Here is a 6,056-nt window from a genome sequence, read left to right as displayed (position 1 = left end):
CCCAGCGAGCCGCACCGGAGGCTTCTGGGAGTATCATCAGGTTCTCCCAAGGCTCTAAACAGGAATGCCCCGGATGACCGGGAGACTACAATTCCCAGACTCCACCGGGCCGCCGTCGTAGGCAACATCCTGTGACCACCTCCCGCCTTTCTCCCCGCCCCCTACCTCCCCCATTTCTCTTGCACCTTCAGTTCCGTCAAGGTTTGGGTTATAGGTCCAAAAAAAAAAAAAAAAAAAAAGTTAAACGAAACCAAATTAAAAATAGTTTTGAGTTGGGTAACCAAGTAAATATTCCCTACTAAATGTGATTTGCCCCTAATAAGGTTTGTTAGCAAAAATCCTTAAATACTTTTTCTCCACAAAGTACTTTTTGAGGCACAAAAGGGAAAAAACTCAAACTCTAGAATTTATTTTGAAAATTTTCAAAGGTACAGAGAATTTGAATAGTACAATGTACACCCATATACTTATTCTCTCTCGAGTCAACAATCAACATTTGCTACATCTACTTTATCTCCATTTATGTGTGTGTGATCATTTGAAAGTAGTACGCATCATGACACTTCAGCATCCTTTATTTAAAAAATATATCAGATCAGTAAGACTTCTGAATTCTTATTTTAATTCAGATATTCACTAATACAGGGCTTCACATTTAGGAGAAGCCACAAAGAAAGAGACAGGATAGTTGAAATTGTGCAGGAGAGTAAAATTAGTTCGAATATCTAATAGCTAGTTATGTGCTCTGCACTGCCTCTGTTAAGTCCCTTAGGCAGTTAAACACACACAAAAAATTTTTTTTAATAAAGGATGCTGAAGTGTCATGATGCGTACTACTTTCAAATGATCACACACACACACACATAAATGGAGATAAAACAGATGTAGCAAATGTTGATAACTGTTGACTCTAGAGGGAATAAATATATTGGTGTTCATTGTACTATTCAAATTCTCTGTAACTTTGAAATTTTTCAAAATAAAAAATTTGAGACAAAGCATCATAGTTTTAAACAAAAGTAAAGGATGGCATCCATCCCTATCCCACTCTCCCCTGTATGACTCTGGGCAAGTTAAGTAACCTCTATATGCCTCAGGATCTCATCTGTAATAATGTAACTACATAAAAAAATTATGGTGAGGGGCCAGCCCCGTGGCTTAGCGGTTAAGTTCGCCTGCTCCAATTCGGTGGCCCGGGGTTCACAGACTGGGATCCTGGGCACGGACCAGCACACCACTTGTCAAGCCATGCTGTGGTAGTGTCCCATATAAAGTAGAGGAAGATGGGCACAGATGTTAGCCCAGTGCCCATCTTCCTCAGCAAAAAGGGGAGGATTGGCAACGGATGTTAGCTCAGGGCTAATCTTCCTCACCACACACACACACAAAAAATTATGATGAGGATTTAACAAGTTACTATTCATAGCTAAGTTTACAAATGTCTGACACACAAGGACTATACATGTTTGCTATTATCATCTTCCATTTTGCGTTGCTCTAGTAACAATGGGACTATTTGTTAGTGATGGAAAAAGGGGAAACGCCTATCAGCTGTCCACTGCTACCACCTTCTCACCTGCCATATTGCTTCAGAGGATGGATAAGATTATCTAAGGCCAGAAGCAATCTGATCCCAAAGCCAGACCTAGAAATGTAATAATGAGAAAGAGAGAGAGCACAGGGTGGTAAAAGGATCTCGAGGCACAGACGAGCTCTGGGCTTCAGACCAGCTCTGGCAATGGCAGATGGATGATGACAATACGACACAGTTTAACTCACTTCTTTGCTCTGATCTTCCGTTCTGTCATCTATAAAACTGAATTGAATCAAGTAACTGTGTACAAAATCATTTTATAACTTATTTCTCAATCACAGATCTATATGTAGTTGATTATAATAAAAAAATGACAGTCCCAAAAGGAAGGGAAGACAACTCTATTTCTAGACTTATTGATCAAATTCAGGTCTATAGTTAGCCTGCCTTTGTCATATCAAAGATGGAGCAAAATACTTATGTGCCCTAGTGAGACTAGAATATTGGATTATCATTCTCAGAAGTACTTTAGGTAAGACCTGAGATGAGCAATGAACAATCCTGGCTTTCCAGTTTTTCTCAACAAAGACTCTTTAAGGGCTAAGTCCAATCTTAAAATAAACTCACTGCAATATACCAGCACCAAAATTCTACAAAGATTCCCATTTGGTTACTATATTAGCTTCCTATTACTGCTGTAACAGATTACCACAAACTCAGTGGCTTGTGCTCTGAATCTTCTCTCAACTACAGACATCAACCCCAAATTATAAACTAACTTGCACATATTGTTTCTTGTTATGTGTTAGTCATATCTCACCATAGTATTTCCAAGTCCAAGACTGAAATTCAACAAATACAGATTAATAAAATAACTCCCCATATACCATTTTTTAGAGGAGCCTGTAAAATAAAAAATAATAATTTATCTATTAATTGGGAAGTTGGGAAGTGTATTATTACTATTAGTTGGGAAGTGTAGAGAGAAAAGTAGGGAAGAGTTATGGGTTGAATGTGTCCCTCAAAAATTCATATGTTGAAGTCCTAACCCCCTCAACAGACTTTAGGATGTAACCTTATTTGGAGATAGGGTCTTTACAGAGGTTATCAAGTTAAAAAGAGGTCATTAGGGTAAGCCTTAATCCAATATGACTGGTTTCCTTATAAAAAGGGGAAATGTGGAGACAATCACACACACAGAGAGAATGCCATATGATGACGAAGATAGAAATTGGGGTGATGCTTCTATAAGCCAAGGAATGCCAAAGATTGCCAGCAAACCATTAGAAGCTAGGCAAGTGGCATGGAACAGATTCTCTCTCATAGCCCTGAGAAGGAATCAACCCTGTTGGCACCTTGATCTCCAACTTCCAGCTTCCAGAACTGTGAGACAATAAATTTCTATTGTTTAAGTCAGTTTGTGGTACTTTGTTATAGTAGCCTTAGCAAACTAATATGGGAAATAAGGGAAGAAGGTTCTGGATAAATCAAGCAGTGAGATGTCACTTTAAAAACTGTTAGGCAATCTCACCATTTGCAATAACATGGATGGTCCTTGAGGGCATTACGCTAAGTGAAATAAGTCAGACGAGAAAGACAAATACCATATCATCTCACTTATATGTGGAATCTAAGAAAACAAAACAACCAAGCTCATAGATACATAGAACAAATTGCTGGTTGCCAGAGGTGGGGGTGGGGTGGCAAAATGGGTGAACGGGGTCAAAAGGTACAAACTTCCAGTCACAAAATAAGTAAGTCATGAGGATGTAATGCGACTATAGTTAATAATACTGTATTGCATGTTTGAAAGTTGCTGAGAGTAGATCTTTAAAGTCTTCAACACAAGAAAAAAAGTTTTTAACTATATATGGTGACAGATATTAACTAGACTTACTGTGATGATCATTTAGCAAAGTATACAAATATCGAATCATTATGTTGTACACCTGAAATTAATGTTATATGTCAATTATATCTCAAGAAACTGTTAGGAAGTTGTAGTCTACTATAAAATAGGCAGGATGACAGCACATGTTTTCTAATCTTCTTTAATCAAGTTACTAGCCAAGAAAGGAGGGAAGGAAGATTGTACAAAACAATTGGCTTAAAGTAGGATAATTGAAGGTTTTTTCCTGAATCACATTCAGGCGTTTTAAATCTTTGTCTTTCACCATGCCTATTACCCCCTGCACCCCCCACCACTATTTTTAAGACAGTTTTTAAAGAGAAACCTGTAAATTAAACTTTTGATGAATGTTAAAAATTTGGCATTACGACATGAATGGTTCTTTAAAGCAGGTGAGTTTTTCTGCTTCATATTTTTATAGGAAAGGCCATGTATGCTCATTATATTGTTCTTACAGTTTCTCTTGACCCTGAAGTAGTACTAGTTCATGGAAAGATTTGTTTTTGAAACCGAGGCTCAATTATTATATAATACTTATTTCCCTCCATCAGGATTCAGTTGACCAGGGGCTTTTATTTACTCTGCCATTTAATCATGTTTCAAATCCATAAGCTTTATTCAATGTCTGCTCTTGATTTAAAATATTTTCAATCTCCCTCAATTTGTAGCAAACATATACAAACAAAACTGAAGGTATATTTTAGCTCTATAATCATATTCTTTTTCTTAATGTAAGAAAATTAAACATGGTCTTCTTAAAACCTTTTATATAGAAATAATACCAATCATAATGTTTGATAACAAATAAGAACATGAAGGCACTGGTCAGAAGATACTGACAATTTCAGAAAACTAAATTGAAATACATGCCGTGAACAAGGAAGCTTTTGTCCTTCGCTTTCAACTTTCAGTGCACTCAGAGTTTACAAAATAAATAGGAAAAAAAACTATCTTGCCATATATTGCTCCAAAATTAGTTATAATATAAACTGCATATCCTGTTCTTCAAATTCCAAGTATTTCAAAGGATTTGATTCAGATAATAGCAATGCTTCACATAGCTTCGTACCTGGATTTAATTTCTATTATGAACACATTAATAATATATACAAAGCTGATTACTTCCTCTGAAGTCTTCCAAGTACCCAACAACTATTAATTAAGCAACTATCATATAATGAGAAACATAAAAATTTTAACTGCCTAAAGTTAGTGGTTGGTTACAGTCAGAAATGGTAGTTGAAACTGCTCCTGGCTTTTTCATCCTTGTGATAGCCAACTGAGGCAATAACCCCACCTGAGTTATCCACAGGGAAATCCTGCAACTTTCCAACACACAAATTTTTCTTTCTTTTCTCTTCTCTCTCCTTTTCTCATTTCTATTACCTATTTAATTTTTCTTTTCCTTCAGCTGGCTTGTGACACCCACTCAATGCTAAAGAGATTTCTCTGATACTTCCCCTCTACTTGCCAAGCTCCAATCTCAAAACAGAAAATAAAATGCTTCTCTGAAATATCTCTTTAAGAAAAAAAATAGATGTTTATTTTTAACTTTGCAGTAAAAATTATAGCATGTTGTCTGCCAACATTTGTCAACTATGTCTATCTAAATAAATGGCTTAATTTCCAAGGTATAAACTTTTGTTAGGCAAAGGCTTTTGTTTTAAATTGTAAAATATTTGAGACTCTCAAAAGGTTAAAAAAAACTCAAAACACTCACATACCTACCATCCAACTTAAAAAATAATAAATGACCAGGAGGCAATATAGTGTAGTGTTTAAAAGAGATATATGTGAAACACTCAGCACAGTGCCCAGCATATGGAAACATTACCAGGTTGGATATTATGATTATCAGCACAGACCAGGTACTCAAACACATTTTCTGGCTTTGTTTCACTTATCTATTTGATAAGGAGAGAGAGATTTAAACCAAATTTGAGATACTCTCAAGGGTTTAAAAATACACATTAAGGGGCCGGTCCCATGGCCTAGTGGTTAAGTTTGGCACGCTCCGCTTCAGTGGCCCGGGTTTGGTTCCCAGGCATGCACCTACACCACTCGTGGGCAGCTGTGGCAGTGACCCACATACAAAATAGAGGAAGACTGGCACAGATATTAGCTGATGGCGAATCTTCCTCAGCAAAGAAAATAAAAATAAATATACATTAAACTCAGCTCACAATTTGGTCCTCAAACAAAATATTTGTCATATTTTTAAAATAAGGTGTCTTTTGTGTAAAGTTTACAATTTATACTATTGTTAATTTTCATCTCATTTTTTAAGCTATAGTTTGTAACTATACTTATGCTGTTGCTTTGAAACATTTTTAATGTACCTTAATGATATTACTAATTTCTAGATGGAACCTACCTTTGTTAACTGAGTTTTTTATCTGAACTTTGCAAACCCTATGAAATTGCTTGGAAAATGCTCCATGTGTTTATATGCATTTCTGACAAGAAAAAAATCTGTAGCCTTCATTAACTTTCTCAAAGGAATCTCTGACCTCCACCCTCCCAAAGCAAATGAGCACTGAGCTAAAAGAAAACACATAACTTTACAAGGAAACTAATTGGATAAAACCTGATACAAAATACTCTCAACCTGCT

The sequence above is a fragment of the Diceros bicornis genome, chromosome 3 (assembly GCF_020826845.1).
Source record: "Diceros bicornis minor isolate mBicDic1 chromosome 3, mDicBic1.mat.cur, whole genome shotgun sequence".
In the NCBI taxonomy this organism is placed as follows: Eukaryota; Metazoa; Chordata; class Mammalia; order Perissodactyla; family Rhinocerotidae; genus Diceros; species Diceros bicornis.
Note: the sequence above shows the minus strand (reverse complement) of the source record.